This window comes from Saimiri boliviensis, chromosome 11, assembly GCF_048565385.1.
Source record: "Saimiri boliviensis isolate mSaiBol1 chromosome 11, mSaiBol1.pri, whole genome shotgun sequence".
Classification (NCBI taxonomy): Eukaryota; Metazoa; Chordata; class Mammalia; order Primates; family Cebidae; genus Saimiri; species Saimiri boliviensis.
In genome coordinates, this window is record NC_133459.1 from 75,808,848 (window position 1) to 75,827,067 (window position 18,220).

The 18,220-nt window shown below is 40.5% G+C and overlaps 1 protein-coding gene across 4 annotated transcripts in view; it reads left to right on the forward strand.

Moving 5' to 3' along the window:
• The window catches only part of DNAJB4 (DnaJ heat shock protein family (Hsp40) member B4), a 47,091-nt gene that overhangs the window by 103 nt on the left and 28,768 nt on the right, over nucleotides 1–18,220 (forward strand). The window contains exon 1 of one of the 4 annotated variants that reach the window (XM_010347321.3): nucleotides 8–1,047. The exons of 1 other annotated variant lie outside the window; for it this stretch is intronic. The gene's annotated coding sequence lies outside the window, so the exon portion shown is untranslated. Of the gene's footprint in view, nucleotides 1–7; nucleotides 1,048–18,220 lie in introns of those variants that run through there. 2 more of the 4 variants (XM_003921389.4, XM_039474489.2) reach the window with 2 other exon arrangements.

Below are 18,220 nucleotides of genomic sequence, written 5' to 3' on the forward strand. Positions count from 1 at the left end.
GGTAATTGTTCCTGCAAGGTGGTGGGTGACGGTCGCCCGTTGACTGCGGCTGGGTTGGGTTGTGGGAAGCCTGAAGAAAAGGTTGTTTGTTACTGGTCGCCGCCTCAGGGAGGTAGTGCGGTATAATTTTCCGCCATGGGTCATTCTCGTTGTCCGCGGGGAAGGGCGTAACAACGACGGGCGTGACGTCGACGCGGCAGTATCACGAGAGCGCTGCCGCCCGGAGGGCGCCGGGAGAAGTGCGTGCGAGACGCCGCGCGGTGATGCTCCCGAAAACGTCTGCCCTGTCTAGCGGAAACCCAGCATGATTTTCAGGGTAGTAAAGTGTCCCTGTATTTTACTTCCAGACTGTCAGATTTTTGAGTTTTATCCCAAGGGGAGGAATGGTGAATTCAGACTGGAGGCTTGTTAGTTCTCGACCATATTTTAAGTTTTTGTTTAAAATAAGGTGGATGTGGCTCTAACAATATGACTGCCCTTTTCCTTTTTTAAAAAAAAAATTTTTTTTTGAGGCGGAGTCTTGCTTGCACTTTCGTCCGGGCTGGAGTGCAGCGGCGCCACCTCGGCTCACTGTAACCTCCGCCCGCCGGGTTCAAGCAATTCTCCTGCCTCAGCCTCCCAAATAGCTGGGATTACAGGCGCCCGCCATCACGCCCAGCTAATTTTGTGTGTGTGTGTGTTTTTGTTTTTTTTTTTAGCAAGAGACCGGGTTTCACTATGTTGGCCAGAGTGGTCTCAAACCCCTGACCTTGTGATCTGCCCGCCTCGGCCTCCCAAAGTGCTGGGATTAGACGCGTCAGCCACCGTGCTCAGCCGACTGCTCTTTTCTTTATCCAAAAACGTGCTTGTTCCCAAAGTTCAGTGTTAGCCAGATATAGTAACTTAGTATTTGTACGTGTCCATGGCCATTGTTATTAAGGTCTTTTAAGAACAGCGTTGTTTCTTTACCAAAATTGATTTTTTAGCTTCTTAGGCGTAGTTTCTCCCACCCCAATCTGTGGGTACTCAACTGTAAGATAATGTTCTGAATTGTCATCACAGGACTAGGTATGTATGTGTGTATATGTGTGTGTGTGTGTATTTATGTACATATATATAAATTGGTATTTTCTCTTATTGTACTTAAGTTACCAAGTAATTTTAGACATTTCTTCAGACCTTCTTCAACATATCGTGGCATATAATTTACTGTGTTAATAGTAACAGTTCCAGGAATCGTTAGGAGACTTTAGAAGTCTTACTCTGTATATCATTGAATATATCACAGTGACTCTTTTTCCCAAAATTATTTCTATTTAAATAACAAAGAATGAGATAAAATGCACTTTCTCAACTTTGTGGCATTTTGTCTTTGGTTAGGTCTAAGAAAAATACTTTTCCAGCAGCTCTTAAGATTAATTGTGAGAAATACATGCTGCATTCTTCCTGAAAACCTAAAAGTAATGTGTTCACTTGCTCAGGCACCAAAATAGCAGTTAATATGCAAGTAGATACACATGAGCCATCATTTACCTTTAATCGGGTTTTCATGCCGTCGTATCCGTTTATAGTTCTGATCATCTTTTTCAGTGTTCATGGCCATCCCTTTAAATTATGGTGGATTTGTATTTGAAAAATCAGTGCACGTATTGGACTACAGGTTTAATCATATATAGAAAAGCAGTAAAAGCAGTGTTGGGTGTGCAGCTAGGTAGATATTTTCCAGTTGTATTTTGAGAATGTCTTGATTTTTTTCATATTTTATTAGACAATACAGTCAGACCTTCTGATCAATCTAATTTACCAGAGTGCTATAATTTACCTTCAAAACAAATTTATGTATATTACAATTTAGTTATTACTGAATATTGAAAATAAATAAGAACTTTAATTTTTTTTTTTTTTTTTTTTTTTTTTTCTAAGACTCACTCTGTTGCCCAGGTTGGAGTACAGTGGCATGATTTTGTCTCACTGAAACCTCTGCCTCCTAGGTTCAGGGGATTCTCACGCCTCAGGCTCTGGAGCAGTTGGAATTACAGGTGTGTGCCATCATGCCTGACTAATTTTTTGTTTTGTTTTGAGATGGAGTCTTGCCCTGTTGCCCAGGCTGGAGTACAGTGGTGCGGTCTTGGCTCACTGCAACCTCCACCTCCCGGGTCCAAGCGATTCTCCTGCCTCACCCTCTGGAGTAGCTGGGATTACAGGTGCCCGCCACCACGCCCAGCTGATTTTCATATTTTTAGTAGAGATTAGGTTTCATCATGTTGGTAAGGCTCATCTTGAACTCCTGACATCAGGTGTCCACCTGCCTCAGCCTCCCAAAGTGCTGGGATTACAGGTGTGAGCCACCACAACTAGCTTTTTTTTTTTAAGTAGAGACAAGGTTTCCCTATGTTGGTCAGGCTGGTCTTGAACTCTTATGTGATCTTCCTGCCTTGGCCTTCCAAAGCCTGGGATTACAGGCATGAGCCCCCATGCCTGGCCAGGACCTCTATTTCTCTCTTTTTTTTTGTTTTAGATTCTCATGAGGTTATGGGTATTCTATAATGATAACCTGTTGGAATTAGTCTAGACCAAAAGGCATTTCTCAAGCTTAGCACTATTTACCTCAAATGACGTATCTCTGAGCTCTTCAAATATCAGAAAAATGCTGTGCAAATAGAAATTATTATTATTAAAATATTTAATCTTCTGGTATTTCATGATTAGAAAAGGATAATCCACGTCTTCCACTTTGGTAAATTTTTTGTAATAAACAGCTACATTCAAATCTTAGTTTTGTTAAAACTTGATATCCTGCAACAGCAACTGTATTGTGGGAAAACATTAGCTAATTATTTGGCTAAATATGTGTTACTTCTGAGTTCGCGAAATCTTATGATTAGCCATGGCAAAGTAAAATCTTAGCCATTTGTACTTCGCTGGTTACTGTAGCTAGTTGTTCCCCAGGTTGGTCTTGAACTTTTGGGCTCAAGCAATTCTCCTGCCTTGGCCTCCCAAAGTGCTGGGATTACAGGCGTGATTCACCATGCCCAGCCAGGATAACTTTTCATTGTTAATTTTTTTTTCTTTTTCTTTTTTTTTTTTTTTTTTTTGAGACAGAGTCGTTGTTGCCCAGGCTGGAGTGCAGTGGCCCAATCTCAGCTCACTGCACCCTGCGCCTCACAACTGCCACCATGGCCAGCTAATTTTTTTTTTTTTTTTTTTTTTTTTTGAGATGGAGTCTTGCTCTGTCACCCAAGCTGGAGTGCAGTGACACAACTTGGCTTACTGCAACCTCCACCTCCTGGGTTCAAGCAATTCTGCCTCAGCCTCCCAAGTAGCCGGGACTACAGGCACATGCCACCATGCCCGGCTAATTTTTATATTTTTAGTAGAGATGAGGTTTCACCGTGTTAGCCAGGACGGTCTTGAACTCCTGACCTTGTGATATGCTCACCTTGGCGTCCCAAAGTGCTAGGATTACAGGCATGAGCCACTGAGCCCAGCCTTAATTTTTGTATTTTTAGTAGAGACAGGGTTTTACCATGTTGGCCAGGCTGGTCTCGAACTCCTGACCTCAGGTGTTCTGCCCACCTCGGCCTCCCAAAGTGCTGGGATTACAGGGGTGAGCCTCTGTACCCGGCCAAAACTGTTTTATTTTTACACAGTGTTTTTTTGTTTCCCTTTTAGAAGCTGCTTAGTTTAAGAAGCTTCTGAGTTACCAGATGTTTTCTCCGATTTGGATGTAAAATTTGATAGTATTTTCTAAATGAAGGACTGTTAGAGGACTGAAGATTATTAGGATATTGCTCGTGTCCATTGATTTCCCCTAAATCCAGCCTTTTAACATTCTTGTCATTTCCACCTCTTCACAGTTTCTAGGTCTTTGCATATACCTTTCTGTGAGGAACACACATCTGATCCCTTCCATTTATTTTACTGTTGCCTGGGAAGTCCCTATTTTTCTAGAAAGCCTATCTAGAACTCTAGTTTGGAGATCTGATTTGTTCTTGTGTACCGTATCATGGTAATTATACTATGATTTACTGTTTGTTTGGAATTCCCGCTAGAGTCACAGTCCATAACAGTAAGGGTTATCTGTATGTTTTTGTTTTCACTGTATAGCACACTGTAAAACAGTGATAGCTAATAATAGCTAATGGTATTTAATGGGCACTGTTCTAAGGGCTTTACACTTAGAACTTAGTGTATTAGGCCGGGTGCAGTGGCTCACGCCTGTAATCCCAGCACTTTGGGAGGCCGAGGCGGGTGGATCACAAAGTCAAAAGATTGAGACCATCCTGGTCAACATGGTGAAACCCCGTCTCTACTAAAAATACAAAAAATTAGCTGGACATGGTGGCGTGTGCCTGTAATCCCAGCTACTCAGGAGGCTGAGGCAGGAGAATTGCCTGAACCCAGGATGCAGAGGTTGCGGTGAGCCGAGATCGCGACATTGCACTCCAGACTAACAAGAGCGGAACTCTGTCTCAAAAAAAAAAAAAAGAACTTAGTTTATTAATTCATTTATTCTCATAATTGGCTTTATGATATAGGTGCTGTTAATATCTCTGTTTTGCTGGGGTACAGATATGTTAACTAACTTACTCAGGGTCACATATTGTTAGAGCTGCAGTTGAACTCAGGCAGCCTGACTTGAAAGAATGGAACTGTCTATAGACAGGTAGGCCAGGTGCGGTGGCTCAACGCCTATAATCCTAGCACTTTGGGAGGCTGAAGTGGGTGGATCACCTAAGGTCAGGAGTTAAAGACCAACTTGGCCAACATCGTGAAACCCCCGTCTCTACTAAAAATACAAAAACATTGACAGGACGTGATGGTACATGTCTGTAGTCCCAACTACTCTGGAGGCTGAGGCAGGAAAATCGCTTGAACCCAGGAGGTGGAGGTTGCAGTGAGCTGAGATCATTCCACTGCACTTCAGCTTGGGTGATAGAGTGAGACTGTCTCAAAAAAAAAAAAAAAAAAAAAGACAGTTAATGAGATGTATCTGTTTATAATTTCTAGTGTATGGTTCATAACTTAATATTTTCATTTGAATTCTTAAATTATTTACATTAGTTTTTGTCAAGATTTAGGCCAAAATTCTTCATGGGAAGGCAGCTCTTTATGTAAGGTGATAAAAATAGATTTAACTTAAAAATATGAAGAATCGTGTTGTATAACTTGATACAAACTTGTTTTTTTGTACTGTGAATTGCTTTGGATAAGTTGTTAATAAGCCTCTCATAATGCTTTATGGTAGTTTGTGTATACATATGTCTCTATATAAACACATATATTTGATGATGATTGACAACTAGTGTTATTTTTCAGATACATTATTTAGGGGGTTTATGTGTGTTATCTATGACAATGTTTATCCTATTTGATTATATTGGATTCCTCTACAAAATAGCCCATCTGCCAAAAGGAGCATATCATAAAGAGGTTTTAGATTAGACTATTACGGAATTCTGAATAAAATTCTTGTAGCTTAATCTTTTGGAATAATTAATACTTAAGACAAGTGTTCTTTGTGAAAATATGATAAATGATCTCTGCTTTTTAGGACCTCTTCAATGAAGCTGGGAGGAATATTTAGGGGGTTGCTAGGGTTTCATTCCCAACATTTCAGTGTTCTTCAAATCTAATAAGAGAATAAACATCTTTACTGAATTTTACAAAAGGCCTCTCTGATTATTAATGGAGTATTTGGTTACTCCACATATTCATTGGCAGGATCTGTCTTGACTAGGATCATGGGAGATATAACATGGCCTCATAGAATATGTGGGAAATAGATTAGCAGTTTTTATAGAAAAGTTTAGAGCCCTCCACCTCTGCTTGTAAGACATAACACTCGCAGCTTCCCATTACTTTAGGTAATAATGTTAGGTTGAAAGTCTGGGACTCTTCATAGCCATCTCGGACTAGGAAAAAATAGAAAAGAAAAAAAAGTAGAAAATATATTAAAAAAAAAAAAAGAAAAAAGAAAGTTTGGGACTCCTGGCTGGGCACAGTGGCTCATGCCTGTAATCACAGCACTTTGGGAGGCTGAGGCGGGCAGATCACAAGGTCAGGAGATTGAGACCAGTCTGGCCAACATGGTGAAACACCATCTCTATTAAAAATAAAAAAATTAGCCAGGCATGGTGGCGGGCGGCTGTAATCCCAGCTACTCGGTAGGCTGAGGCAGGAGAATTGCTTGAACCGGGAGGCAGAGGTGAGATCACGCCATTGTACTCTAGCCTGGGTGATGGAGTGAGACTCCGTCTCAAGAAAAATAAAGTTTGGGACTCCTGAAAGCATCTATCTTAAATAACTAGCTTTATCATCCAGTTCTTAAGTGAGTTTGGCTTATTCCGTAGCATACATTACAGTAATTTATAATAAAGCTGATGTATATAAATATGCACTAATTAGCTTGTAATTTACTGTAAATTGATCTTATACCCCAATGTTTCCAAACTTGTATCCGTACAACTACTTACAAAACTTAGGTTTTGCATGTTGCCTGAAAAACAGAATGTCTAAAATTCATATGTTTAGTGTTCTTAGTCTCCCTTTATTTTGTGGTCAAGCATTGTTTCTTTTTCTATTGGATCATATATTTAGATAATCAGTTCTTCTGTTACATTTGTCTTTTTCATTAACCTTTAGCTAAATAAAAAAATCCAGGTTAAAAAATTTGTTTTTGTTTCATGAAACTTAAACCTGACTAACCAGTTGCAGTGACCTTTTACTTATTCAGTGGTTACCCACATCAGCTACAGGGAGCTTTTTAAAAATATGGGCTGAGAGCAGTGGCTTATGCCTGTAATCCCAGCACTTTGGGAGGCCAAGGTGGATGATCATGAGGTCAAGACTTCAAGACCAGCCTGGCCAATATGGTGAAACCCCATCTCTAAAAATACAAAACTTAGCTGGGCATGATGGCACGTGCCTGTAGTCCCAGCTACTTGGGAGGCTGAGGCAGAAGAATCACTTGAACCCGGGAGGTGAAGGTTGCAGTGAACTGAGATTGTGCCACTGCACTGCAGCCTGGGTGACAGAGCAAGACTCCATCTCAGAAAATAAATACATAGACCAGGCTCAATGGCTCATGTCTGTAATCCCAGCACTTTGGGAGACCGAGGCAGGGAAATCACCTGAGGTCGGGAGTTTGAGACCAGCCTGATCAACTGGAGAGACCCTGTCTCTACTAAAAATACGAAATTGGGCAGACATGGTGGCACATGCCTGTAATCCCAGCTACTCAGGAGGCTGAGGCAGGAGAATTGCTTGAATCTGGGAGGCAGAGGTTGTGGTAAGCCAAGTTAGTGCCATTGCACTCTAGCCTGGGCAACAAGAGTGAAACTCCATTTCAAAATAAATAATAAGTAAAATAAGAAAGGTGGGCTGGGCATGGTGCCTCATGCCAGTAATCCCAGCACTTTGGGAATTCAAGGAGGGCAGATCACCTGAGGTCAGGAGCTCAAGACCAGCCTGGCCAACATGGTAAAACCCCGCCTCTACTAAAAATATAAAAATTAGCTGGATGTGATGGCAGACACCTGTAATCCCAACTACTCTGGAGGCTGAGGCAGGAAAATTGCTTGAACTCAGGAGGCAGAGGTTGCAGTGAGCCGAGATCATGCCACTGCATTCCAGCCTGGACGACAGCAAGACTATCTCGAGAAAAAAAAAACAAAAAACGGTTAGCCCTAATCCTTACTCCCAGAAACTGATTTAGTTGATCTATATTTGAATCTGGAAAAGCTTCCTGGGTTAATTCTAAAGTGCAGATACATTGAGAACCACTGAAATATACAGGTATACAAGTTCTGGCAGACTGTTGAAATAATTAAACAGGAAGTGATTAGGCTGAGGTGCCTCCAATGCCCTGTGTTCCTGCATAAGCAAACCGAAACCTAACTCAATGTAAACTTAACTAATCATAAACTGCCAATTAACCTTAAACTAGGGACTTTTCACTGGAATGGTCCAAATTAGGCTGTTGCTCCACTTTAATTTTTTTTTTTTGTCTTGTTTCTGCATTCATCCTATGAAAGTGCTTCCTTCCTATCCCTTTAGCCCTGAGCCATTGAACTACTTTCAGTTGGGAGCTGTCCTATTCACGAACCAATTCAAAGTTTTTCTTTTAACAGGGCTGTAACTCCCAACTTTTTGCTAGCTAGACTAAGGTAGTGTTTCTTAACCAAAGGTCACCAGTGTCATCAAGAGCGCTTTTGAGAAATGCAGATACCTGAGCCCTACCTTTACCTACTGAATCATGTTTTGGGGAATCTATATTTCTTTTTTTTTTTTTGCTTGAGACAGAGTCGCTCTGTCACACAGGCGGGAATGCAGTGGCACCATCTCGGCTTACCGCAGCCTCTGCCCCTGGGTTCAAGCTATTGTCCTGCCTTAGCCTTGTAAATAGCTGTGACTACAGGCGCCTGTCTAATTTTTGTATTTTTGGTAGTGATGGGGTTTCACCTTGTTGGTCAGGCTAGTGTCAAACTACTGACCTTGTGATCCATTCACCAGAGCCTCCCAAAGTGTTGGAATTACAGGAGTGAGCCGCTGCGCCGGCTTCTTTTTTTTTTTTTTTTTTTTTGGAAAGCAAGCATCATAGTTGATTCTTATATTCATCAAAATTTGAAAACTACACTTTTACACAAAACATAGTTAATGTTTGAGGAATTAAAGTGAATTAAATTTTGTTTCCCTGGCTCGATTGTAGTAAATGTTACGAATACAGAAATCTTTCCCTTTTCCCTTCCTCTGTATAAAAGAGCTGGTCGAGAACTGGATCTTATGCTTTGGTTTGCCCAGTATGTTTTTATGTTGGTAAAAGTTTAATACCAAGTTGAATTCTTTATTCTACTTAACATTTTCCTACAAAGGTAGAACTTAACAAATTGTTGAATATATGATTATGAATGTGGAGGGCCTTTGAGGCCAGATGGCACTGAAGGGTAGCTTCACACAAATTTTTCTTACAACAACATTCTCAGAAAGATCTTGAAGATAATCTTGTCCATTTATTTCATTATGTTGGAGAAAACTAACACAAATTGCTGAGTGCCTTCTACAAAGTGGCAAGATTAATTGCAAAGCCAAGACTAGATTCCTAATCCAGTACTCTTTTATTTCATGAAATATCTTCTATATGAAGCATCAGTGTTTGGGTTGGAGGTTTTCTGCCTCTTAGGTACAAGAGGAAGAAGAATCTGTACAGAGCCAGGCATGTTGGCTCACGCCTGTAATCCCAGCACTTTGGGGGCTGAGGCAGGCTGATTACCTGAGGTCAGGAGTTCGAGACTAGCCTGACCAACATGGAGAAACTCCCATCTCTATTAAAATACAAAATTAGTTGGGCGTGGTGGCGCATGCCTGTAATCCCAGCTACTCCGGAGGCTGAGGCGGGAGAATCACTTGAACCTGGGAGGTGGAGGTTGCGGTGACCTGAGATCATGCCATTGCGCTTCAGCCAGGGCAACAAGAGCAAATCTCCGTCTCAAAAAAAAGAACCTGTAGAGACGTAAAAACATACTTTGTAATCAGGGTATCTACTTTTACTGACAGCATTTCCTTCTGAAAATTGGTTATTGAAAGATTTAGGATGTTTGTCAGTGAAATCCTGAAGTGGAAGTTTGTGGGTACGAGATATGAGACTCATTTGGTATAACAATTTTGTTGTTGTTTTTTAGTGGAACTTTGCTTCTCTGTTTGACATTTCCATGTCTATTTATAGCAGTGATCTCTTTGGAATTTGCCTTCTGATGCCATTTGTTCTTTTATGTTGCTTCATATTGACTGATATTCTCACTTCATTTAAAAAAATAGTTGAAGGGACGTGTACTTAGAAGAAAAAAGGAATTAAAATTTTTAGAATAAACATCCGGATGTACTATTTTTCTCTGATTTATCATAATCATTGTTTATGTCAGGATATCTGATTGTAGCAATAATGCAAATACTGATTTTCCAAGCAAGAATGGTAGTTTAAAAAATTTTAAGTGCATATGAAACTTTAAATAGACTCCTTTTATCCAGGACAGATGCTTTTAGGTTCTTAACCTTGCTCCTTAACTATGCATTTTGATATAAATGAAGATCAAGAGGTTTTAGTTAGAGGCTTTAAGTGGCAAATTGTCAAGGGCAGTAGCTATCTTATTTACCTTTGAGATTAACATAATGCCTGGCATCTAGTAGATGCTTATGAATCTGGGTATTGTTCTAAGTGCTAGAGACATAGTAGTAAGCAAAAGAGACAAATATCTCACCCTCTTGTCTTGAGCATTCTAGTGAGTGAAGGTGGAATGAAATCATGGATCACTTTGTAGAGACTTCACATTTGTTTTCAGACAGTTATTTGTATCAGTCTAACCAATAATAGCCTGTAGTTTATTGAGCAATGGTTTGAAGTATCAGAAGCTGAATGATCAGTTAGATCATTCATTAATTAAACATTTAATTTCCTAGTGTATGTTAAATTATTTGAAAGAAGCTCATGAATGTGAGTCATTGTCATCCCAATTATCAGTCTGATTCTTGTGCTCTGTTTATATCTCTGGGTAAAGACTTCAAGCCTCTGGCCAGGTTACAGCCCGGGAACTTCATCTCAGGTCGCATAACACTGAATCCCAAGTGCATAAAATAATGTGTGCCATGTAATAAATTTTACTACATTAATCCTTGACTACTTGAAATGCAATTTCCTCACTACTTAGGGCCACAGCCTGCATCTAGTCTTCATCCAGACAACTCAAACAATAAAAATCTTCTGTAATCCCAGCACTTTGGGAGGCCGAGGCGGGTGGATCACGAGGTCAAGAGATCGAGACCATCCTGGTCAACATGGTGAAACCCCATCTCTACTAAAAATACAAAAAATCAGCTGGGCATGGTGGCGCATGCCTGTAATCCCAGCTACTCAGGAGGCTGAGGCAGGAGAATTGCCTGAACCCAGGATGCAGAGGTTGCGGTGAGCCAAGATCGCGCCATTGCACTCCAGTCTGGGTCACAAGAGCGAAACTCCGTCTCAAAAAAAAACAAAAACAAAAACAAAAAAACTTCTAGTCTGATAGTCTCCTTAAGGCGACCTTTTGTCAGTTTATTTCCTGATGTACTTCATCTCTTCCTCTAGTCTTTTGACACTTCTCTTTTCTTTCCATCTTTTACTTGCTGGCTTTACTTCTTTGCCAGTCACTTCAATAATTGTCACCACTTCCACTTCCCTTTGCCTTTTAGTTGTGTCCAGTCTTTAAATACACAACTCTTAATCAGTTCAAATAGACTTTGGAGTCAGATGAGTGTCAAATCTCAGCATTTGCTACTTCAGTGACCGTGCCAGATTCTTTAACCTTTTTTAAGTTTATTTACTCTTTGGTACCCTAAGCATTGTTTTGAAAATTAAATGAGATTATTCTGTCCAGATACTTTTGACCACAAGTGATGAAAACCCTTATTAAGTGGCTTAAAAATAAAAAATCCAGGGGTAGAGTGATTGATTAGCAGCGCAACAATTTATCAGGTACCCATGTTTTTTTCATCTTTGCACGCTATCATCCTCAGCTTCTTAACTCCCCTAATGATTGTATAATGGTTGCCACAGTTCCAGGTGTCATGCAGTCATGATTATTAAATGGAAGGAGAAAGTTTTTGCTACCTCCTCTCTACCCCATCCACAGTTGCTAAACTTACTAACCTTGTCTTGACCAGAGTTGAGTCACAGGCTTACTCCGTGTCATATTGGCTTAGAATAAATAGGGTTCATCTCGGGGTGACGAAGAGGTCCCACTTTCCTAGTAATGGTTATTACTGCTGTTTATGTGAATCCTAGGACTCAATCCATGCTCCCCTTTTCCCTATGATTCTTCTAATTTCCTGTAGTCTCATGATTTTAAATATCACCTATACTCTTCCCAAATTTTTCTCTTCTGTTTGGACTGCTGTGAATACCAGACTCATATATCCAACTGCCTACTGGAATTTCCATGCATATTATTTTATTTGTTTATTTTTTTAGAGACAGGATTTCTGTTGCCCAAACTAAAGTGTGGTGGTGCAATCATAGCTCACTGCAGCCTTGAGCCCCTGGGCTCAAGTGATCCTCTTGCCTCAGCCTCCTGAGCAGCTTGTACTACCAGCATACATCAGCACACCAGGCTAATTTTTAAATTTTTTGTGGAGAGGGATCTCATTATGTTGCCCAGGCTGGTCTCAACTGCTGGCCTCGAGCAGTCCTCCTGCCTTGGCCTCCCAAAGTGCTGAGATTACCAGTTTGAGCCACTGTGCCTGACCCCATGCCTCTTTAATATGTCCAATATTGAACTTCCTGGTTTCTCCCTTCTCCCCTCTCTGTTTTTGTAAGTAGCAAGTCTGTTCTCTCAGTTTGCTGAAGTTGAAAAACCTTGGTGGTGTTACTGGTTTTTCCTCACATCTCCTGTCTGATTCACCAAGAAATTCTATTGACTTTACCTTTAAAATATATCTAGAAGTTCACCACTTCTCATCACCTCCACTGCTACATCATGGTCCAAACCAGCTGAAGTGTGTGTGTGTGTGTGTGTGTATGTATGTATGTGTGTGTGTGTGTATATATATATATATATATATATATATATATATATATGTTAGATAGACAAAGTGTCTTACTTTGTCACTCAGGCTGGAGTATAGTGGTACAATCAGAGCTGACTGTAACTCCAAATTCCTGTATTCAAACAGTCCTCCTGCCTCAGCCTCCCGAGTAGCTAGGGTTATAGGCACGTGCTACCATATCTGGCTGACATTTTTAATTTTTTTGTAAAGGGGGATCATTATATTGCCCAGGCTAGTCTGAAACTCCTGTCCTCAAGCTGCCCTCTTGCCTCAGTGTCCCAAAGTGCTGGGATTACAGGTCTGAGCCGCTGTGCCCATCAGTTCTTCTTGGTTTTCCACTCTTGACCACCCTAAGAATCCAAGTGCCTTGTCATTCTCCATAAAACTCTCCAGTGGCGTAATATCTTCCCTCAGAATACAAGTCAGAGACTGCAGTGGCCTACAAGGCTCCGTATTGCACCTGTTACTTCTCTGATCATCTTTCAACATCTTCACCATCTCTGTCATTATGACTCGGCCATCTTGCAGTTCCTCAAAGATGCCTTGTATTTTCTCTCACTTCTAGGCTTTGGTGTTTGATATTTCACTCTATCCAGTAAGTTCTACCTTATACATACACAGCTTTCCTCCTTTCCTTTTGGATCATAGTGTAAACACCATTTTCTCTGAAATCATTTCTGGCCACCCCCATCTACATTTTTAATCCTCTTATTTCCATTTTCTGCTTCATTTTTCTTAGCTCCTACCATATCTAACACAGCTTATGGTATTTAAATTTTTTTCATTATATCTCCTCCCACTGGAAGGTATTGAGAATGGGGCAGGGATTTTTGTTCATACTATATCCCTAGCACCTAGAAAGGTACCTTGGCATTTGAAAAATCCTTAATAAAAATTTTGTAAATAAATGGATGTTCATTCATTATGGTTTCTGGTTTCAGAAACCATACTTACTAGTAAGATTTAGTGATTGTTTCTGATCAGCTGCTGCTTTATTTTCCGTAATTGCTGTACTGAACTACCACCTTTCTTATCAAACACCCTACTTTACTCTGAATCCTTAGCATTGGGTGTCCCCCCACCCCTCTCTTTTTAAGCAGGATTGGTACTGTGTATGAACTTTTTGGTCTTCCTAGTCCTTTTACCTTTAAATTTATAAATTTGTCATCTGTTTCCTTTTGATCTCAGAGCCCACCTCTAGTTTTTATTCAAGTCTCATCTACTTGTATTGGTATCAGATCTTACCTTCTTTGAGAGGTCATTTAAGCAATTATTTATTTTATCATATATCTTATGTTTTAAAATGTCCTTCTCTATAGTGTTTTCTTCTCTGGACTGTCTTAAAACATCCTTTATCCTTTCCTTATTACAACTCTATCTCCTTTACTTCAGACAGCTTTTTAGGAATATTTAAATTTAGTATTTCATTTTCATTTCCCTCTTAATGTTCAATTTACTGCATTCTGGCTTTTGCTCTTATTGGTTACAATTCTCTCTACCTCATAGAATTGTGAGAGAATAAATGAGGATATATGTGTTTTTAGAATAATGCTTGCACATTGTTAATAGTTTTTTTGAGTGCTTACCTGGATTAACTATTACTACTGAAACTAAAATCATTCTCACTCTTACAGATACTTTTCTATCATCTTTCTTTACTTTTCTATATCCTTCATGAAATAGTTTCTGTCATTTGGCTTTTGGACACCAGTGGTGACAGGATGCTTTCAGCTCCAAATAAGAGACTCTCTTAAATCCAATGATAGGTAGTTCCAAGATTAATTTAGAGATGCAACACTATCAACTGAGGCTCTTACTGTCTTTGTATTCTGCCATTTTCACTGTGTCATAGATGTCTACCTTCAGGATTCTAAGATAGCAAGCCTCTGATTTTCATTATCTGAAAACAGGATGCAGTGCTGGGGTTTCTCCTGGGTGGATATCTCATTATAGGGAGGAAAATCCCCTGAACATTTCTCTTACATCTCATTGACTGGAACCGTGTCACATGTCTGCCCTTACACAATCACTGGCAAAAGGAAATATGATTACTGTGATTGATTTATATCAACCCTGAGCCATCCCCTAGGGACTGGGGGACGCTCTCACCTTCCTTGAGTTCATTACTCTATTTCTGAGAGAAAGATATGTTAACTAGAAAGAAGATAGGAATGGTTCTTTGGTTTATAACCAGCAGTGTCTGCCATAACAGACACTCACGTGGTTGATCTCTGATGGTTCCCTCTCTGTCTTTTTTATTGTCTCCTCTTGATTGATATGCCCCTTAAATGCTGGTCTTCCCAAAGTTCTGTCTTTGATTCTTTTCAAAAATTATTCCTTCTTCACGCTATAAAATAACACTTGCAGGCTGGGCGCGGTGGCTCAAGCCTGTAATCCCAGCACTTTGGGAGGCCGAGGCGGGTGGATCACGAGGTCAAGAAATCGAGACCATCCTGGTCAACATGGTGAAACCCCGTCTCTACTAAAAATACAAAAAAATTAGCTGGGCATGGTGGCATGTGCCTGTAATCCCAGCTACTCAGGAGGCTGAGGCAGGAGAATTGCCTGAACCCAGGAGGCGGAGGTTGCGGTGAGCCAAGATCGCGCCATTGCACTCCAGCCTGGGTAACAAGAGTGAAACTCTGTCTCAAAAAAATAAATAAAATAAATAAAATAAAATAAAATATCACTTGCATTAGGATCCTTTCTAAATATTTGTCTCCAGCTTATTTCTAAGCTCTAGTTCAGAATATCTCCTGGATATCTTCATCAACATTCAATTCAGATGAATATTGTTGTGCTGGGTTTCGGAGTGTCAAAAATTAAATTTACCTTACATTATCTTCCATTTTAATGAAGTAGCCAGAGAAGTAACTAGGAATGCAGTTTTTGCAGCAAAACTTAACAACTATTGTAGTAGCATAGATGAAGGGATTACTAATAAGGTTACAGGAATGTTCACGGTGGAACTTGTCTTTCCCTTCAAAAGTACTCTTTTTATATTCTGTACTTTCATTAGTAGTACAACTGTACACACCTGTGTCAATCCAGAAACAGGCAGTCTGAAATCCTTCCTCTTTCCTATATCCAGCTGATGGGCAAATTATACAGATTCTATTTCCGACTACTTAATCCTATGTGTTGGTCTGTTTATGTCATAGTCATCCTACTTTAGGTTCTTGTTATTACTCATCTCTTTGTGATTCATTCATTCAGTAAAAGTTTATTGAACAGCAATATATTGTTAACGCCTTGTTCTAGAAATAGGAATAAAACAGGACCCCTCAGAGAGGTTACAATCCAGTGGATAAGGCGTAAACACACAGATGGTTATGTAAGGTGATATGTAATACAGTGGAGATATGGGGGAAAGTGTAGGAGCTCAAAGTCAGGGGAATCTAATCCAAATGTGGGCTTCATAGAAGCCCAACTACAGGGTGAGTCTCAAAGCAGAAGTAAGCTAAGTGAAGGGCTGCTGGAGGAGGGAAGAGGAAAATACTCCTACACACATACCCCACTTGCTTTATATATAACAAGTATCACTTCGAAGATACTAACTTTGGTGCCTGTGTACTTATTAATGTTACTGTTGCTCAAAAACAATTTTTTAACTGATCATGCTTAATTCAGAAGATTCTCAGTAATATATCATTACACAGTTGATTCTCATTATTTGTCAATTCTGTATGAATTTGCCTACTCAGGAAATTTATTTATAACCCCAAAATCAATACTTGAAGTGCTTTCAAGGTCATTTTTAGACATACGCATGTTCAGAGTGGCAAAAAATTTTAAGAACTATCTGAGCTATGCACAGTGGCTCACATCTGTAATCCCACCACCTTGGTAGGTTGAGGCAGAGGGATCGCTTGAGGCCAGGAGTTCAAGACTAGCCTGGGCAACATAGTGAGACCCGCCCACCCGACCATCTCCACACATAAAAAATGAACTAGCTGAGGTTGAACAAGTCAGTACTCTGCCTTCATGTTTCAGCTCTCATACTTTAAACAAGTCTCCTTTTCATGGTCCATTTAGTGCCACAGTTTTTGTGCTTTCCATTTTTTTATTGGTGACTTTACTATTTAAAATGGCCTCTGCTGGGTGCAGTGGGCGTGCCTGTAGTCTCGGCTACTCAGGAGGCTGAGGTGAGAGGATCGCTTGAGCCCAGGAGTTCTGGGCTGTAGTGCCCTATGTCGATTGGGTATCCACACTAAGTTTGGCATCAATATGATGACCTCCCCGGAGCAGTGGACCACCAGGTTGCCTAAGGAGGGATGAACCGGCCCAGGTCGGAAGTGCAGCAGGTCAAAACTCCCGTGCTGATGAGTAGTGGGATTGCGCCTGTAAATAGCCACTGCACTCCAGCCTGGGCAACATATCGAGACCCTGTCGCTAGAAAAATAAATAAATAAATAAAATGGCCTCTAAGCATAGTGCTAAAGTGCTGTCTAGTGTTCCTAAGCACAAGAAGGCTGTGATGTGCCTTACAGAGAAAATTCAAGTGTTAGGTAAGCTTCATTCAGGCATGAGTCATAGTTCTGTTGTCTATGGGTTCAATGTCAGTGAATCAACAGTATATATTATTAAGGTGTCTTTAACAGAAATACACATAGAAGAGGTTATGTATTGATGAAAATGTGACCAGAGTCTGGCAGGAACCTAACACTGTATTTACTGTAGGGGCAATGATTCAGTATTCTCTAAGTTAGTATTTGGGATGATTTTATATAACCATGGCAAATGTTTTATAGAACTTAACTACAGATTTTATAGAACATAAAAAATGAGAATCAGAGTAACAAATGAGAACCTATGTCAGGGTAAATTTCATTTTGGGAAATAGCCAAAATCATTTATGGCCAGGACTGATGAATTAGATGGGAGTGGTCAAGGGGAAACAATACAGAGGTAGGATTATTAAACAGTCTTTCTCTGCCTTTTAAAACACATGCCACTCTTTTTGATAAGCATCTCACCTCACATTTTAAATATTCTAATATAGTTCCTTTAGCAGTCTCCAGGTTGAAAATCAGTGTACAAGTTTTATTTTATCATCAGACAAGCAAAACGATGTTGACCTTTATTCTTTTTGTTCATTTGTTTGTTTTTCTAAGACAGAGTCTCGTTCTGTCACCAGGCTGAAGTGAATGGCGGGATCTTGGCTCACTGCAACCTCCTTCTCCTGAGTTCAAGCGATTCTCCTGCCTCAGCCCCCCGAGTAGCTGGGATTACAGGCAGGCGCCACCCATACCCAGCTAATTTTTGTATTTTTATTGGAGACGGGGTTTCACATTGTTGGCCGGGATGGTTTCTATCTCCTGACTTCATGATCTGCCCACCTGAGCCTCCCAAAGTGCTGGGATTACAGGTGTGAGCCACCACACACAGCCTATTCTTTTTTTGGAGACAGAGTCTTTCTCTGTTGCCCAGGCTGGAGTGCAATGGCGTGATCTCAGCGTATTATTACCTCTACCTCCTGTGTTCAAGTGATTCTCCTGCCTCAGCATCCCGAGTAGCTGGGATTACACGCATGTGCTACCACACCCAGCTAATTTTTATATTTTTAGTAGAGAGCGTTTCACCATGTTGGCCAGGCTGGTCTCAGACTCCTGACCTTAGATGATCTGCCTGCCTTGGCCTCCCAGAGTGCTAGGATTATAGGCTT